Source organism: Ammospiza caudacuta, chromosome 7 (genome assembly GCF_027887145.1).
Source record: "Ammospiza caudacuta isolate bAmmCau1 chromosome 7, bAmmCau1.pri, whole genome shotgun sequence".
NCBI classification, from domain to species: Eukaryota; Metazoa; Chordata; class Aves; order Passeriformes; family Passerellidae; genus Ammospiza; species Ammospiza caudacuta.
This window is the reverse complement of record NC_080599.1, coordinates 48740859-48760437: the sequence shown is the minus strand read 5'-3', so window position 1 is coordinate 48760437 and position 19579 is coordinate 48740859. Positions and strand designations below refer to the sequence as shown.

The following is a 19579-nucleotide window of genomic DNA, read 5'->3' as shown; positions in this document are numbered from 1 at the left end:
TCATCCTGATTCCAAGGCTTTGGCCTTCATTAGGGGTGGCACCTGGGTAAGAGAAAGGCAAAGTTAAATGGCATTCCTGTGAGTGCAGTGGATGACCTTGTGTGCTCTAAGACATGGGAATGCCTCTGGCTAGGCTTCTGAACAGCCTTGTGTGGGGGGGCCCTCAAATAAACATCCTTTCTCACCCTGCTGCCTGCAAACCCTCTCCCAAGAACTCCTAACTGGATACCTGATCACCCTCCCTCTCCCAGTCACCATCCTCAACTCACCTGAAGCCTCAATCTCAAACATCATCTTGGACACTGGGCAGATCCCTCTTGTGACACGATGAATCTGCTGAAAAATTGTTGTGCTTGAGAGCCGAGCAATAACAACCACTTCTCTCCACTGCTCACCTTGGCTGCTGGTATCCAGATTTATTTCCTAAAAACAAAGACAAAGAACAGAGCTGTAACACAGTCACCATACACACTTCTGCTGCAGAGACAAATGGGGCCTCACCTGCTCAGGACAATCCCCTCACCCGGGATGGGGCCCTCTGGCATAGATTTAATCCATCTGAATCTGAATAAAAAAGTTAGGACAAGAGTCAAACTTGCATGATAACTGAAGAGCTCCAGATATCCTGTGTCCATCTACAAATACCATCTAGAGTCCAACTACCCCCCACATTACAAATTCCAAGTCTCCAAGACTTCTCCTATTGCAGCTGGCTATGCGGCAGGGCAGAGCAGCCCCATCCCAAATGTGTGCTGACACCCGTGACACAGGACAGACAGGACAGACAACGGGGACACAACAGGAAAAGAAATCTCTTGGCAAGGAAAATGGCTGCAAGGACTGAGAGAATGCAAAAGGAGATGAGTGAGCTGAGACCGATGGTGAGCTGATGAGGCTCAGAAAACCCTGGGGGACGAAGATGATAACTGAATGATTAATTCCAAGAACAGCAAAGATGGATGCCTAGGAATCCTACTGTCAGAATGCTGTACCTAACCTCATATTATTACAAGTCCTAATCCACCACAATGGATCCTGGTGGGGCAGAGCTGTCCATACAGCTCAGAACCAGACCTGACAAGAAATCTGACTGGATGCTTCCAAAGAGAGAACTTTTGACTGGGGAGCTCAGACAGGTATCAGAAACTCATATATGGCCTGGATGCCAGGCCAGGGAATGCAGAGATCAGAGATGCTAACAATGATGCCAGGGGTACTGACAGGGCCCTCCAAAGGTAAAAGACATGGGATACACAAGAAACACATAATGCACAACAGACAAGTGACACCAGACACACCGGGACTGCTCTGCCCTGCACACCTCCACACTGTGATCAAAAGTGAGACTTTGCTTTTATGAGGCCTAAGGGGCCACCTCATGAACATCCCCCACCTCCAAAGCTGAATCAAAAACCCCACCCAGTATTTCCCGAAACAGCACCATGCCTTCATCCCCACTGTGGGTCACAGCCCTCTACTTATCTCTCAGACATCTGGGGATGCGCATCTCGGGTGCAAAGAAAGGCCACCTTGTCAAATGGGAAGGTCCTGCTGGCACCGCGCTGGTGTCTCTGAGACAGCTTATATTCAAGAAAACCAAACATCAGTGCCTGATCTTGGCACCGCATTGGCCAAAACCCCACCACTCTGCTACTCACCGCGCTCCTAAGAAGGCCCAGCACCTCCTAACCCTGACACCCTGCCACACATGTAATGCATCTGCACCTGAAAGAAAGTTAGAACATATGTCAAACACCACCAGGGTAACTCACAAGCTGCAAACACCTTATGTCAATCTAGGAACAACATCTAGAGCCCAAGTACAGCCCACATTACAAATTCCCCCTCCCTATGGTTCGTCCTATTGCAGCAGGCCATGCGGCAGGGAAGAACAGCTCCGGCAAAAAATGCGTGCACACACCCGTGACACAGAAAGTGACAAAGAGGGGGGACATTAAACACGACACATCATGCTTGTGCTGAGGGTCTCGAGGGGAGAAGGCAAAAGGGACCCCAAAGACACACCAGGGAGCACGGCACACCGGACAACACGACACAGACCAGAGCTGTTCTGCACTGCCCGCCTGAAAGCTGCCATCAAAAGTAGAGCCTCTCCCTTTAGCTGTCCTAAGAGGCCCTTGGAGAAGATTGCTTTCCCCACTGCCAATTTTTAAATCTGGCCAAAGAACTGCCAACCTGATACTCTCCCATTGTCCCATCTCCAGACCGCGGCCCCCGACTTATCTTTTAGATGATCGGTGAGGGGAATCCACATTGCACCTGAAATGAGTCTGCCTTGGAGGGCTCTGTGATGGCCTGTGAGCCTCTCGGTCAGCTGCAATAAATAAAACCAAAACCAAAGTGTGAGTCCAGAGTTATGTGGGCCAAATCCCAGCAAGTCAGCTACTTGCCCACTCCTGAGTGTGCCTGGCTCCTTCAGGCTCCAGCTTCATCCTGATTCCAAGACTGTGGCCTTTATTAGGAGTGGCACCTGGGTTAGAGAAAGGCAAAGTTAAATGGCATTCCTCTGAGTGCAGTGGATGACCTTGTGTGCTCTGAGACATGGCAATGCCTCTGCTAGGCTTCTCAACAGCCTTGTGTGGGGTGCCCTCAAATAAACACCCATTCTCACCCTGCTGCCTGCAAACCCCCTCCCAAGAACTCCTAAACTGGATACCTGATCACCCTCCCTCTCCCAGTCACCATCCTCAACTCACCTGAAGCCTCAATCTCAAACATCATCCTTGACACTGGGCGGATCCCTCTTGTGACACGATGAATCTGCTGAAAAATTGTTGTGCTTGAGAGCTGAGCAATAACAGCCAATTCTCTCCACTGCTCACCTCGACTGCTGGCATCCAGATTGACATCCTGGAAAGAAAGACAAAGAACAGAGCTGTAACACACTCACCATACACACTTCTGCTGCAGAGACAAATGGGGCCTCACCTGCTCGGGGCAATCCCCTCACCCGGGATGGGGCCCTCTGGCACACATTTAATCCATCTGAATCTGAAAAAAAAGTTAGGACAAGAGTCACACTGTTGTAGGATAACTGATGAGCTCCAGATACCCTGTGCCCATCCACAGATCACATCTAGTGTCCAACTACACCCCACATTACACATTCCAAGTCTCCAAGACTTCTCCTATCGCACCAGGCTGTGCAGCACGGCAGAGCAGCCCCGTCCCAAATGTGTGCAGACACTCGTGACACAGGACAGGACGTGACAAACAATGGGCACAAGACACAGACAGAAATCTCGTGGCAAGGAAAATGGCTGCAAAGACTGAGAGAATGCAAAAGGAGATGACCGAGCTGAGACCGATGGTGAGCTGATGAGTCTCAGAGAACCCTGGAGGAAGAAGATGCTAACTGAATGATTTATTCCAAGAACAGCAAAGACGGATGCCTAGGAATCCTACAGTCAAAATCCTCTACCTAACCTCGTAATATTACAAGTCCTAAACCACCATAATGGATCCAGCTGGGGCACAGCTGTCCATACAGCTCAGAACAAGACCAGAAAAGACGTCTGACTGGATGCTTCCAAAGAGAGAAGAGAGTCTGATGCCTGTCTGAGCTCCCGAGTCAAAAGCTCTGTGGCCCGGGTGCCAAACCAGGGAATGCAGAGATCACAGATGCTAACAATGATGCCAGGGGTACTGGTAGGGCCCTCAAAGGCCTAAGCTAAAAGACAGGAGATACACAAACAACACACAATGCACAACAGACAAGTGACACGATGCACACCGGGACTGCTCTGCCCTGCACACCTCAGCACTGTGATCAAAAGTGAGACTTGGCTTTCATGGGGCCTAACGAGCCGTTTAATGAACACCCCCGCTCCAAACTGGACTCAAAAACCCCTCCCAGGAATTCCCAAACCAGCACCATGCCTTGATCCCCACTGTGGGTCACAGCCCTCTACTTATCTCTCAGACATCTGGGGATGCTGGTCCCTGTCAGGTGCAAAGAAAGGCCACCTTGTCAGATGGGAAGGTCCTGCTGGCACCGGGGCTGGGGTCCCTCAGACAGCTGTATTAAAGAGAACCAAACATCAGTCCCTGATCTTGGCACCGCATCGGCCAAAACCCCACCACTCTGCTACTCACAGTGCTCCTAAGAAGGCCCGGCACCTCCTAACCCTGACCCCCTGCCATGGATGCAATGCATCTGCACCTGAAAGAAAGTTAGAACATATGTCAAACACCACCAGGATAACTCACAAGCTGCAAACACCATATGTCAATCTAGGAACAACATCTAGAGCCCAAGTACAGCCCACATTACAAATTTCAACTCCCCAAGGCTTGTCCTATTGCAGCAGGCCATGCGGCAGGGCAGAACAGCTCCGGCAAAAAATGCGTGCACACACCCGTGACACAGAACGTGACAAACAGGGGGGACATGAAACACGACACATCATGCTTGTGGTGAGGGTCTCGAGGGGAGAAGGCAAAAGGGACCCCAAAGACACACCAGGGAGCACGGCACACCGGACAACACGACACAGACCAGAGCTGTTCTGCACTGCCCGCCTGAAAGCTGCCATCAGAAGTAGAGCCTCTCCCTTTAGCTGTCCTAAGAGGCCCTTGGAGAAGATTGCTTTCCTCTCTGCTCATTTTTGAATCTGTCCCAAGAACTCCCAACCTGCTACTCCGCCATCTCCAGACCGCGGCCCCCGACTTATCTTTTGGATGATCGGTGAGGGGAATCCACGCTGCACCTGAAATGAGTCTGCCTTGGAGGGCTCTGTGATGGCCTGTGAGCCTCTCGGTCAGCTGCAATAAAGAAAACCAAAACCAAAGTATGAGTCCAGAGTTATGTGGGCCAAATCCCAGCAAGTCAGCTACTTGCCCACTCCTGAGTGTGCCTGGCTCCTTCAGGCTCCAGCTTCATCCTGATTCCAAGGCTGTGGCCTTTATTAGGAGTGGTACCTGGGTTAGAGAAAGGCAAAGTTAAATGGCATTCCTCTGAGTGCAGTGGATGACCTTGTGTGCTCTAAGACATGGGAATGCCTCTGCTAGGCTTCTGAACAGCCTTGTGTGGGGGGGCCCTCAAATAAACACCCTTTCTCACCCTGCTGCCTGCAAACCCCCTCCCAAGAACTCCTACACTGGATACCTGATCACCCTCCCTCTCCCAGTCACCATCCTCAACTCACCTGAAGCCTCAATCTCAAACATCATCCTTGACACTCGGCGGATCCCTCTTGTGACACGACGAATCTGCTGAAAAATTGTTGTGCTTGAGAGCTGAGCAATAACAACCACTTCTCTCCGCTGCTCACGTTGACTGCTGGCATCCAGATTTACTTCCTAAAAGAAAGACAAAGAACAGCAGTGTAACAGAGTCAGTTGAGAGGTGTAACAGAGTCTGCTGCAGAGGCAAATGGGGCCTCACCTACTTGGGAGAATCCCCACACCTGGCATGGGGCCCTCTGGCACAGATTTAATCCATCTGAATTTGAAAAAAAAGTTAGGACAAGAGTCAAACTGATGCAGGATAACTGATGAGCTCCAGATATGATGTGCCCATCTACAAATCCCATCTAGAGTCCAACTACACCCCACATTACAAATTCCAAGTCTCCAAGACTTCTCCTATTGCACCAGGCTGTGCAGCAGGGCAGAGCAGCTCCGGCACAAATGTGTGCTGAGTGCCGTGACACAGGACAGGACAGACAACAGGAACAGAAATCTCTTGGCAAGGAAAACAGCTGCAAGGACTGAGAGAATGCAAAAGGAGATGACCGAGCTGAGACCGATGGTGAGCTGATGAGTCTCAGAGAACCCTGGGGGACGGAGATGCTAACTGAATGATTTATTCCAAGAACAGCAAAGACGGATGCCTAGGAATCCTACAGTCAAAATCCTCTACCTAACCTCGTAATATTACAAGTCCTAAACCACCATAATGGATCCAGCTGGGGCATAGCTGTCCATACAGCTCAGAACAAGACCTGAAAAGATGTCTGACTGGATGCTTCCAAAGAGAGAAGAGAGTCTGATGCCTGTCTGAGCTCCCGAGTCAAAAGTTCTGTGGCCTGGGCACCAGGCCAAGGAGTGCAGAGATCACAGATGCTACCAATGATGCCAGGGTTTCTGACAGGACCCTCAAAGTGGAAGATATGGCATACACAAACAACACATAATGCACAATAGAGAAGTGACACGAGACACACCGGGACTGCTCTGCCCTGCTGCACACCTCAGCACTGCAATCAAAAGTGAGACTTGGCTTTTATGGGGCCTAAGGGGCCACTTCATGAACACACCACAGCACCCCCCCCAAAATTGGACTCAAAACCCCCTCCCAGGAATTCCCAAACCAGCACCCTGCTTTCATCCCCTCTGTGGGTCACAGCCTTCTACTTATCTCTCAGACATCTGGGGATGCTGGTCCCTGTCAGGTGCAAAGAAAAGCCACCTCATCAGCTGGGAAGGTCCTGCTGGCACCGGGGCTGGGGTCTCTCAGACAGCTGTATTAAAGAGAACCAAACATCAGTCCCTGATCTTGGCACCGCATCGGCCAAAACCCCACCACTCAGCTACTCACCGCGCTCCTAAGAAGGCCCTGCCACCTCCTAACCCTGACCCTCTGCCACACATGGAATGCACCTGCACCTGAAAGAAAGTTAGAACATATGTCAAACACCACCAGGTTAACTCAAAAGCTGCAAACACCTTATGTCAATCTAGGAATAGCATCTAGAGCCCAAGTACAGCCAACATTACCAATTCCAACGCCCCACGGTTTCTCCTACTGCAGCACGCCATGCAGCAGGGCAGAACAGCTCCGGCACAAATGCGTGCACACACCCGTGATACAGAACGTGGCAAACAGGGGGGACATGGAACACGACACATCATGCTTGTGGTGAGGGTCTCGAGGGGAGAAGGCAAAAGGGACCCGCAAAGACACACTAGGGAACACAGAACACTGGACAACACAACACAGACCAGAGCTGTTCTGCACTGCCCGCCTGAAAGCTGCCATCAAAAGTAGAGCCTCTCCCTTTAGCTGTCCTAAGAGGCCCTTGGAGAAGATTGCTTTTCCTGCTGCCAATTTTCAAATCTGTCCCAAGAACTCCCAACCCACTATTCTCTCATCTCCAGGCCAAGGCCCCCGACTTATCTTTTGGTTGATTGGTGATGTGGATCCACATTGCACCTGAAATGAGTCTGCCTTGGAGGGCCTCGTGATGGCCTGTTAGCCTCTCGGTCAGCTACAATAAAGAAAACCAAAACCAAAGTATGAGTCCAGAGTTATGTGGGCCAAATCCCACCAAGGCAGCTACTTGCCCACTCCTGAGTGTGCCTGGCTCCTTCACGCTCCAGCTTCATCCTGATTCCAAGGCTGTGGCCTTTATTAGGAGTGGCACCTGGGTTACAGAAAGGCAAAGTTAAATGGCATTCCTCTGAGTGCAGTGGATGACCTTGTGTGCTCTAAGACATGGGAATGCCTCTGCTAGGCTTCTGAGAAGCCTTGTGTGGGGGAGGCCTCAAATAAACAAATAAAGAAATAAAGACTCTTTCTCACCCTGCTGCCTGCAAACCCCCTCCCAAGAACTCCTAACTGCTCACCCTCCCTCTCCCAATCACAATCCTCAACCCACCTGAAGCCTCAATCTCAAACATCATCTTGGACACTGGGCAGATCCCTCTTGTGACATGATCAATCTGCTGAAAAAAATGTTGTGCTTGACACAGCTTGGAATTTCAGGGAGTTGCACTCATCAATTAAAAAAAAAAAACCAAAAAAAAACCAAAACCAAAACCAATCCCAAAAACAAACAAAGAAAAAAAAAAAAGAAACAAACAAAACCCCACAAAAACAATAAATCCTAAAACACCTAACTCCCCACAGAAACAAAAAAACCACAGAAAACATCAAAAAATCCAAAACCCCCACAAAAACCAACTAAAAACCCCAAAATGAAAACCAAAAAAACCAAAAATTCCACCAAAAGAAATCCAACCAAAAAAACAACCAGAGCAAAACTAAAAATTACAAAAGCACCTTACCACTCCTAAACACAAAACCCAAAATCACAAACCTAAATACTCCCTGTATTCCATGCTGTTTTCTTCACAGAATCTTCCAAGCCTCTGTGCTTTAGATGCCCAGAAACATCTGCTGAAAAGATGCTGAGACGGGCTGAAAAAGCCTCTTCACTGAAATGAGGAGAGCTCTTAACCCAGCACATCCCAGAGAGGGAATGAAGCCCCTCAGCCACGGCTGGGGTTAACATACCCCTGATTGTGCCCGCCTCTCGTTCCCACGCCACCCAGGAAAAGGGAGGGGGCAAATCCCACCAACCCCTCAGAGCAGCTGCAGCTGTTTGGCTCCTCTGACTCACATTCAAGGGCAGTAAAGGGCTTGTTATAGAAGAAAACTTTTCAGAAAAGGAACAGTGCTTTCTTTTTTTGCAACAACTACTTGAAGCAGAAGAACAGAAAACTGGCAAGATATAAAACTTTGTGGTAAGGTTACATAGCTAGATCAATTGGGTAATTGGGTAATTTGCTGTTACCTTACATAATTATTCTGTGTTTAACAAAAGCCATCTAATAAATTCACACCCAAAACTCCAGCAGCCCAGCTGGCCCTACCAAATCTCTATGTTTATGCATACAGTAAACAAAACCAAAATCCCAGTAATACCTATCAGAAGTCTGTGAAAGAAACCTCTTGAAATTGATCCTACCTCAAATACAAAACAACCCATGCAAAGTTAGCTTGACTCAAAAAACAATTTACACAGAGCTAACAACACCAAGAAATAAAACAGCACACCATATACCACCAAAGAATATAATAGTGAAGAAAAAAGAAACCACTTTTTTTTTTTTTAAAGCTTTTGCCAGGACTCCAACAACAACTTCTTCTCCTTCTGAAATGTCCCTTCTCCTTCCCAAATTCCTTACAACTTCTGAGTTTACATCCAAGCAAAAAGCAAAATTCGTGCACTTGTGCGTTCGATGCTCCTGCCAGATTCTCTATTTCCCTCCACATCTTCTTACACTTTCAGTCTTCACTCTGTCCTGCCGTGATGAGTTTGACGGACGAATTGGTAAACGTTAAGAGAGGATTTCCCTGCCTCCCTCTCCAGAGCTGGTTTCCTTAGTGCATTTCACTCAATCCCAGGCCGGCAACGATGCACGCTCACCTCAAGCGTGCAAGGCTCACAGCTGCTCGGCTAAATGCGGCTGTAATCGGCTAAACTCGGCCATTGTCATCTGCATTCGGCTGGACTCGACCCTTCGGCGCGGCTCGGCTCGCTTCGGCCGAACTCGGAGCCGCTCTCTGCGCTCGGCGCGCCTCGGCTCGCTTCGGCCGAACTCGGAGCCTCTCTGTGCGCCCGGCGCGGCTCGGCTCGCTTCGGCCCAACTCGGAGCCGCTCTCTGCGCTCGGCGCGCCTCGGCTCTCTTCGGCCGAACTCGGAGCTGCTCTCTGCGCTCGGCGCGGCTCGGCTCGCTTCGGCCGAACTCGGAGCCGCTCTCTGCGCGGCCCGGCTCGCTTCGGCCGAACTCGGAGCCGATCAGTGCGCTCGGCGCGCCTCGGCTCGCTTCGGCCGAACTCGGAGCCGCTCTCTGCGCTCTCTGCGCTCGGCTCGCTTCGGCCCAACTCGGAGCCGCTCTCTGCGCTCGGCGCGCCTCGGCTCGCTTCGGCCGAACTCGGAGCCTCTCTGTGCGCCCGGCTCGGCTCGGCTCGCTTCGGCCCAACTCGGAGCCGCTCTCTGCGCTCGGCGCGCCTCGGCTCTCTTCGGCCGAACTCGGAGCTGCTCTCTGCGCTCGGCGCGCCTCGGCTCGCTTCGGCCCAACTCTGAGCCGCTCTCTCCGCGTTCGGCTGAGCTCGCCTCGGCTCGGCTCCCTGACGGCGGGCAAGCGGCGCCGCCTCACGTTAAACTCGCCCGGCTCGGGGCTCTCCTGCTGCCGCGTCCCGCGGGCGGCCCGGCCATCGCACGGACACGATCGGGAGCGCGGCGTGGCACAGGAGCTCATTGGGCTGTGACCGCACTCGCGCTAATTAGCGCGCACGAGAGCAGCGGGCTTGGTTCGGCTGAGCTCGGCTCCGTTCAGGCAGCCTCGTAAGCCTGGCCTCGGTTCGCTCGAGGCCGTCAGGTTCCGCCGGTCTCGCCTTGGTTCGGCCGAAGGAGGCGTCGTTCGCTCGTGTTTTTACAAATATCTTTCTATATTGACTGTATATTTCTATATTTCATTTTATACTTCTATAATACTTCCATTATTCCAAATAAAAACCCCGTCTCTAACCAAATAAATAAAAAAGCCCCTTCTTTTAAAGGATACTGAAATATTTTTTATTTATACTTTGTACAATTATACATTCATATTTTAATTTATCGTTTCTTTGGATGTATTACATTAATAATGATATATATATAAAATTTTAAAATAGATTTAAATTATTATTTAAATTATGTATATCTACTGCTACAACTAATTTTTTCTAATATTTTTAATTTTTATATTTATCTGTATGTATTTATTATATATTTCTAAACTTAGATTTCTACCTTTATATTATTTGTATTTATAATTTTTACAATCAAAACACTGCCTATTGACCAATAAAGAAAACCCGCTTTATTTAAGTATTTTAAAAATATTTTCATGTTTATAATTTTCATATTTATATTTATAATTTGTTCAATATTAGATGAGAACACACCTGCTCCCGCACCGCAGTGGGGCCCCCTCTCCTGGGGACCTTGGGGTGCCCCAACGGCATCAGAGCCCCGAGTCTTCACCCCCTTCTCCTCTATTTAGAAACTACACTGGAACTTTTTCCTGGAAATAAAGACATTACCTAAATCCTCTCCCCATGTCCTAGACAGATGGATATTCAGTTATTAGTTGGCTGGGCAGCAGTTTCTTAAATAGAATGATAAACAAGATGTGAACATTTCAGCTACAAGCAAATAGGCAAATCTGAACAAGGTACTGGTGGGCGACCACTGAAGTTATTTTGAAGGAATTTTTTAAACAATAAAATATTGATACCACAAAAATAAAGCAAAAAGCTAACTACTGACTAAGAAAAAATTAACTTTTGACAGCAACAACATTCCAACCACACAGGCTTTTTCCCAATGTCATACCTTATAACTACCTCTCTTGGGAATACTCCTCATGTATCCCAAAAGGAATAAATACCTCAGAGCGTCCTAAAGCAAAAAGTAGCACACATGAGCTCCTCACACTCCCGGGAGGCCTGCACAGCGTGCACTGAGTCTGCAACAAATTCTGCTCAGTGAGAGTCTGCAAACAAAGGTTCAGCTGATGGACTGAACTGATTTTAAAGGGAGGTTTTCTAAGCACAGAAGCACAACAAAGAACAAGCAAAAACAATTCTTAAAAAAAACCTGCAAGTTTTATTTAGCATATATGCGACTGATTTCCACCCTGTGGCTTCTCACTTTGATTCGCGTCTGTAGGTTCAGGAAGATGACAATGCACACTCTGCCTTCCCTGAGCCCCCCACAGCAGCTGAGCGCTGCTCCGTGTGCTCAGATCATCAGGAGCTGGATTACACGTGCCCGCATGGACTGGAACTGCTCTGCTGCAGATTCAGGAGAGAGGGGCTGGCTGAGGCGTCGTCCCAATTCCATTTCTGTGTGACGAGAGGCGGTTTGTTCCCAATGGGTGCAACAATCCCCAGCTCCCATCTGTGGTGAGTACCGATGGCACACAAATGGCAGCCTGAGGAAATCGTGTTCTGGGCTCTAAGTGGTTGGGACAGGGTCTGATTTTTTGTTTTGCATCTGTATGACGATTAGTACGACAGGGCTCTGATGGATGACATGGCAACACAGAATTAAAAACTCCTCAATAGGATTACATCGACTTCTAGGAAAAGACAAAAGCCTAGGACCCTTCTGAAATCTATTTTTAATGCGAAGCACACGGATTGTCACTATGCTGTGCCTTCCAGCTTTTCAAAGCAGCTTACTTCTGAAGACCAGAAAACATTTATTTCTACAGAAACAATGGGCAACCCCCAGGCTAATCTCAGCACTACTGTTTAATAGGGGATCTGCCAGCATGCCAGTCCAGCTTCAAGTGTGCTTTATTTCAGTCTAACATCCCCTCAAAATTCTTCTCACATCTCCCAACCCTGACATCTTATTTTTCCCTAAAGCTTCTCATCATTAGCAATTTCCAAGTAACATGGTATTTTTACAACATTCAAAAATGTCATGCTGGACTGTGCTAGAGAGTAATTTGCAAATATAAGCTTAGCAAAGTTTGAATTGACTTGTCCAGAGAAAAAACCTACAAGTGAACACCTACACCTGCCTACAAAGAGCTAACAAGCCCCTGGCAGCTGCCAGCATCAAAGCACAGCGGATGTTTCTAATACAGGGTAAGGGTAACAATATCACCTTCTGTTCTCTCCAGCTTCTTTTCCCTGCAATCGTATTTTGCTTCTTATGATTTTTTTAGTCTCTGCATCTTCTTGGACAGCACCGAGCCCGACGACAAGGATACGAGAGTCTTTCCCTGCCGTAGGGAGAGAACCAGGAAAACAGTTAAAATAAGAACAGGGTAGTTTGAAATTCATACTTGCAACGAGAAGCAGCGCCTAACAAACAGAACAAAAGGAAACAAAGCATGATACCTCCCTGGGGACAGAAGACTTATAAACTCTCCAGGATTTACAATTCTAGCGACCAACCCCTTCAGGACGGCAGCCAAGTGTCCCATGGGATGGTGCTGCACCAAAGAACGATCTGAGAGGTTCCAAAGAGTGAAATGACAATATTTTGCAAAGCCGTAAAATCTTGCAAAATAACAAAAATACAATAGATGTAAACTACAGGGTAAGAGTACAAGTGTTCACTTTAAGAGTTGGAACCATCCAGGTGAGCACCTGATAACTGGATCCTCACCAGAGTTTGAACCCTTCAGGACACAGAAGGGTTTTCCCCAGAAATTTCACAGACTGAGTTTTGATACAAGTATACTTGCCAGACCCTCAGAAACATCACCCATTCTCCAGGTGTCTGGAGAGAACTGCAAATGGCTCTCACGTAGTTTGAGCTAGTTCTGTAAGGTCTCAGGGTGAATTTCACCAGATGCAACCAAACTGGGCAACTCCCAGTGGGACAGAAGGAACCCAAAGCTTGGGTTCGCAGAGCTGCAGCAAATACTGAGGAAACAAACATAACAGCATAAAAAATAATAAACCATCCTTTTTTTTTTCTCTTGCTTTTGTTTTTTTCTTATTCACATCAGCATAGCAATTAAAGAGAAGGTGAAAAACTCACCATTACTGAACATTTCATCATCTGTAGGCTGAGCATCCTTAGCACAGAGGACTCCAAAGTTAAAATTCACCGATCCCTGGGAAATAAAACCAAATATTGTATGATAAACAATCAAACAGCAGACGTAAAAATTTGTTTCCTCTAAGGACTTTCGGGTACGTATGTACCTTTGCATACATCCAACACATTGGAACATACACTTTATACCATCTCCTAATAAGTAAAAATTTACCTTTAAACTTTGATAGTACAGCATAAAATTATGAACTTAAATTGGTGATCTGTTATTATTAAGTTGGTGCCTAAAGTTATTTCTGCTGTCAGGTTCAAAAAAACATTAATTTTTTTTACTGGAATGAGCAATTGATTTCAAAGTCATCACAAGCCCACCAAAACACAAAGCAGTATTCACTGGATGGGTCTGTGAGCTAGAAGTAGTTAGGCTTGTACTTCCCTCTTGCTCTTCCAGAACCAATAAATCCTGTCAACAAAACCAGGATCTATAGCCCACTGCTGTGAAAGATTCTACGAGGATGATGGTTTGATTTGTGTTTAGAAGTTTTGATTTGAAATGGCCAGTTCAATGGATAAAGACAGTTTAGGTAGTATTACATTGCTATTATTATTATTTCTATTATTATTTTTACTATTACTACTGCTATTGTTATCATCTGCTACTGGAAGAAACAAACCAGTAGTACCTATTATTTCCAGGAAATAATAAAGAAAAAGAACCAAACCAAAAAAAGTCACTTCCTACCTTTTATATCAAGGGATGAAAAATTTCTCTTGGGCTCTTCTCCAATTTATCAAGACTCATAGCACTGAAAGGCAAACAAAACAGTGCTTTATAGAAGGGCAAGTGCACATTTCAAGGCTGAACCACCAACTGATTGCAGTGACAGCAGTTACAACATGAATCCTTCCTAGAGCCTCTGTTAAATGGAATGTTCTGTGGAACTGCCGTTTCTTTCCCAAAACACTAACTTCCAACACTTCCTAATCATATTTTGTATTTTAAAACAAAAGAAGTTAGTGAGACTCTGTGCGGAGGTCAGGTTTAAATTTATTTCCTTCTAAAGCACAGAGCTCTGTTCCATCACCCTTCACTTCGGCTCTACACTGAATCGTGGTGAGCATTTGAGGAGTGCTCAATAATCAATTCTATTTCTCTCTTTTTCTAGTTCTCTCTATTCCTAAATCATTCCAGACAAGTCAAATGAAAAATGAAAAAAACAAGTTCAGCATCAAAGTCACACTTTTTCCCGTTGTCTGGTCAAGAACAGGCTCTAAATCCACTTACTGCTGCCTTCAACGATTCAGACTTGCAAAAGCATTCTTACATGTTTTACAGATTTATCATAAAACCCACAGAACGCAAGCTCTCAATTACAGGAAAAGGTACACAGGCAAATATCTAAAGGGATCACTTATTAGTAAATACATACCTTGGTAGAGATCGCACTGAGAACCTTTCTGAGGGACTCTAAGGGACGCATGTTTTCTGAGCACCCTATAAACAAGAAAAGCTAGGATATATTACGGGACATCCCCACTTTTTCTACATATTCAAATAGGATTTTTAATAAAAACAATTCAGTTAAAAAAGAAGGAAGAAAACCAAGCTAATTTTACTCAGCTGTATTTACTGCCGATTTAGAGAAAAATGCCGGGCAGCGTCGGCCGTTGCGTCACACGCCGCGCCGGCAGCAGGGCCTGCCGGGAGTTGGAGTCTCGGGCTGGTAGCCACTCATGTGCCGCGATAGCTGTTGCGTCACACGCCGCGCCGGCAGCAGGGCCTGCCGGGAGTTGGAGTCTCGGGCTGACAGCCACGGCTCCGTCCCCCGCCACCGGGAGCTGCAGTCCCTCCCGGGCATCAAACGGGTCCTTCGTCCCAGGCCGGGGAAGGACCTGAGGCAGGACCGCTCCTCCCGAATGCCCTCTCTTTTTCCCTCCAACTCTTTTTCTTTTTTTAACGCTGTTTTTCACCCCTTTCCCTTCCCTTCCCTTCTGCTCTCCTGCTTTCTTTCCTTTCCTTTCCTTTTTTTTTTCCTTTTTTTCCCCTTCCCTTTCCCTTTCTTTTTCTTGTATTTGTAATCTTGGTTTTCCTTCCTAGCTTTAGAATCAAAAAGCAGCAGTAGTAACTTTCAGGCTACCTGGGAGTAAAAAAAACCCCCAAAACTATAATGATTGAAAGAAAACTATTTATTCCCTGGGAGCCTGAAATTTTCTACTGCTGCACACGACACAGAGCTTTTTATTCCTTCTTATATACAGTTGATATTTTATACTCGCTTTATACACCGCCCCCTGCCGTCTGCACCGGCGCTCTGCAGGCAGAGCGCTGCGGCGTCGTTCGGTTCTGTTTAAATAAACTCGGCTAAATTAGGCTTGGTTCGGCTTAGGTCTAAAATCGTTTCGGTTCGGCTTTTCGTCTAAATTCGGCTTTTCCGGCTCTTCGGCTGAACTCGGCCCGGTTGGGCTAAAGTCGGTCATATTCGGCTCTTTGTCTAAATGCGGCCAATGTCGGCTACAGTCGGCTATCGGTTACACTCGGCTATCATCGGCTCTTCGTCTCAAGTCGGCTGTGTTCGGCTACACTTGGCTCTTCGTCTCAAGTCGGCTGTGTTCGGCCACACTCGGCTCTTCGGTGAAACTTGGCTGTTTTCGGCCACACTCGGCTCTTCGGTGAAACTCGGCTGTTTTCGGCCACACTCGGCTCTTCGGTAAAACTCGGCTGTTTTCGGCCACACTCGGCTCTTCGGCTCTTCGGAACAATTCGGCCCGGCTCGGCTCCCTCAGGGCGGGAAAGCGGCCGTGAGAGGACCCCGGCACAGCGAGGCGTTTACCCACATGCCTGTCACAAACCCGCCGAAATACGCCCGCCCGCGGCGCCGCTGAGACCACAGCATGTGTCGGGTACACTTGAAACGTCACAGAAAATACCACCGGGGCCGCGCCGGGGTCGGTATTCCATGCAGGCAGTCCAGTGACATCCACCCCGGTCCTCCACTTCCCCGCCCTTTTCGCCGCCCTGTTGAGAAGGTCAATTAAAAGTCCGCGACACCCGCGACGCGCCACTCCCAAGGTGGCGGCCTCTCGGTGCAGGGCTGCAGCACCGCGCTCTGCCCACAAGGCGGCAGCACTGCCGCCCGACCCAGCCGGGGGCGCAGCGCGCCTCGGGGCTGCGGGCAGCAAAGGCGGCAAAAAAGAACAGGGGCGATCCCCGCCGAAAACTGCTCTGAAATAAATGCCCCAAAACAACCGGGAAGAGGAAAAAAACACTTCTGCCTCTAATCTAATAGGATAAAACAAAACAAAACCTCAACAATTTCTTAAAAAAAAAAATTAAATATTTAAAAAAATATTTTTTTCATATTAATATTCACATTTCTATTTACAATGTATATTGATGTACACTGTCCATTTATACATTTGTTTTTATGAATACATTTCTATTCCATATTGCATATATCTCTAAAACTTAAATTTATTTTTATATGTTTATACATATTTTTACATAGTAAGTATATATTTCTGTTAGGATTTTTACTTCTGTAACACTCACAGTACTCAAAATAAAACCCCTGCCTCTACCCCATACATGGCAAATAAAACCCCCTTTCATCTCAACTGTATTTAAATTTTTTAGAAAAAAATTTTTCAAATTTATATTTAAAATGTTTACTGATGTATGATCGATTTTGCATTTATATTTAGCGATTTATTTATAAATTTATATTCTATGTTACATGTGTTCCTATTACTTATATTTTTATATACTTTTATTCATATCTTTATATATTTATTATATCTTTCTGTGTTAGGATTTTTACATCTGTAACACTTACATTATTTAAAATAAAACCCCTGCCTCTACCCACATTAAAGCCAAAAAGAACCTCAGTCTTCTCAACTGTATTTAAATATTTTTTAAAATTCTGTTTTTCAGGTTCATATTCACATTTACATTTAAAATGTATACTAATGTATACTCTTATTTGTATTCTCCATTACATATCTTCCTATTATTTATATTTACTTACATTTTGTGTTTATATATATATATTTATATATTGATTTTATATCTCAATATTTAGAAATATATAACAATAATATCTACATTAATATTATTTAAAATAAAAACCCTGCCTCTAACCCAATAATAAAAAAGACCCCAACCCTTTCTTTTAAAAAATATTTAAATATGTTTTATCCTTATGTCTGATTTTTATATTCATATTTGTATTTATAATGTATATTAATGTCTATTGCTTACTTATACATTTATCTTTACCAATGTCAAGTTATAAATAAATTTATATTCTATATTACATCTGATGCGAGTAGTTATTTATATATTTTATACATATTTTTATGCATTGATTAAATATTTCTGCGTCAAGATTTTTACTTCTCTAACACTTATAATATTCAAAATAAAACCCCTGCCTCTACTTAAATAAAAGCCAAAACATTCCCTTTCTTTTAAACTATATTTATGTATTTTTATATTTATATTCCCATATAATGTTATTTATATTCTATACTACAACTCTTCATATTACTTACATATATTTATATATAAATTTATATTCATACTTTAGCAATTTCTCTTTATATATTTATTATATATTTCTATCTTAAGATCCACATTTCTATATTACTTATATTATTTAAAATAAAACTCCTGCCTCTAACCAAATAAAAACCAAGGACACCCCTTTATTTGAACCAGATTTAAAATTTAGGAAGTAAATTTATTTTTCAAAATTTAATGATATTTATATGGATATTTTTATTTATTTTATTCATAGATATTATATATATTAGAGAGAATACCTTCTAATATAATAATAGATATATATTTTCTGTATCATATTTTTTTACTTATATTTATTTAATTTAAATAAATATATACAAATATATATATACAAAAACAACCTGATAAGAGACTAAGAACTTTTTCAACAGATAACCACAGTACTAATTTCAGACTTAGAAAAACATTTAGGCGTAATCACTACCACAAAATTAACCCAAAGTAGAAAAATTACCAGAAAACCAACAAAACAAGCTAAACTCATTTCTGAGCACCATAGTCCTTCCTCACTCACAATATGCAATTAATTCTCTCCTGCCATTTACATCCCCAGCATCATCCCATACTGAGCATTCCTGGCACCAGAAGTCACTCGGAGCCAATTAACATCCAACTTTCCCTTCCTCAGGACTGTGTGCTTTCTGTGTCTTTATGCACACAAGGAGCAGCTGTCAGACCCAACTCTCAGCAGCCTAACAAGCACTCAGATGTTCTCTCCAGGTTCAGGGGTTGCTCACTGTGAGGCAGCCTTCAATCCAGTGAGGATTGCCTCGCTTCTTCCCTGGCAGTAGCCTTGCACAATTACCTCAGCTGGAAGTCAGACCCCACTCCCTGAATTCTCATCTCTGCCTTTAAGTAATGCGTTGTGTGGAAGACTGTGCAGCGGTTTCTGAAAGAAAGTGATTTCAGGAGAAATGGGAAATTCATGGTGTCCAGTTTCTCAGTTAGTTGGTGTCAGGGGTCATCTAATAACAGCACCATCAACAGTTTCAGCACTACCTCTGTGCAACCAACACTTGTTAGGACATGAAGTGCAGTGCTGTCATGGCTAAAGTGAAGAGAAGTGCTGTCATGGCTAAACGCTTTCAGGGATCAGGGAAATGGGGAGGAAGCAGGAAGGCAGGAGATCAGGAGTTTCACAGTGCCTCTCACCATAGCTCTGTGCCAAGTACTTGACACTGGCAGGGGTCTGTGCACAAATCACAAACAGGGCAGGGCTGCTGGGAACTGCCTTGAGCCGTTTGATTTTCCAGCATCAGCCTCATTCCATGGTTACGGCAATGGGAAGATGCCACCAGCTCACATCCCAGGCAGCAGACCAAGAACTCAATGTCACAACTCACTTTATCAGTTTTTTGCCCAATCACACAAAGCAAAAGCACATTGACAGTAGCTCTATCCAACCACTGTAAGCACAGGTACCTTTGGTTAAACAATGCTTGCTTATTTCAAATACAATACCTGCTTGTGAGCCTTAAACACAATGCACAGAGCTCCAGTATTAAGCCTAGAACTTCCTAATATCTTGATAGATAAACTTTCTGTAGCTTAGGGAGTTATTCTAGGCAAGTGTTAATACACAGACCATTGTTCCATTTGTTCTTGCTTTTCCACAGTTTAAATAGTTTTTCTGCTGACCAATCTCATGGCTGCTGCTCAGCTCTGATCACAGTTCTGC

The 19579-nt window shown here is 45.5% G+C and overlaps 1 long non-coding RNA gene across 3 annotated transcripts; it reads right to left on the bottom strand.

Moving 5' to 3' along the window:
• Positions 1–11256: 11256 nt before the first annotated feature.
• LOC131560265 (uncharacterized) lies at positions 11257–14891 on the bottom strand. 3 transcript variants are annotated; one of them, XR_009274938.1, is made up of 5 exons: positions 14747–14891; positions 14059–14122; positions 13299–13374; positions 12414–13180; positions 11257–11641 (listed from the first exon to the last, which is right to left on the bottom strand). It is a non-coding gene; the product is annotated as an uncharacterized LOC131560265 (long non-coding RNA). The 3 variants fall into 3 exon arrangements; XR_009274940.1 differs by having other exon boundaries at positions 11257–11819; positions 12414–12531; XR_009274939.1 differs by having other exon boundaries at positions 12414–12531.
• Positions 14892–19579: the final 4688 nt, after the last annotated feature.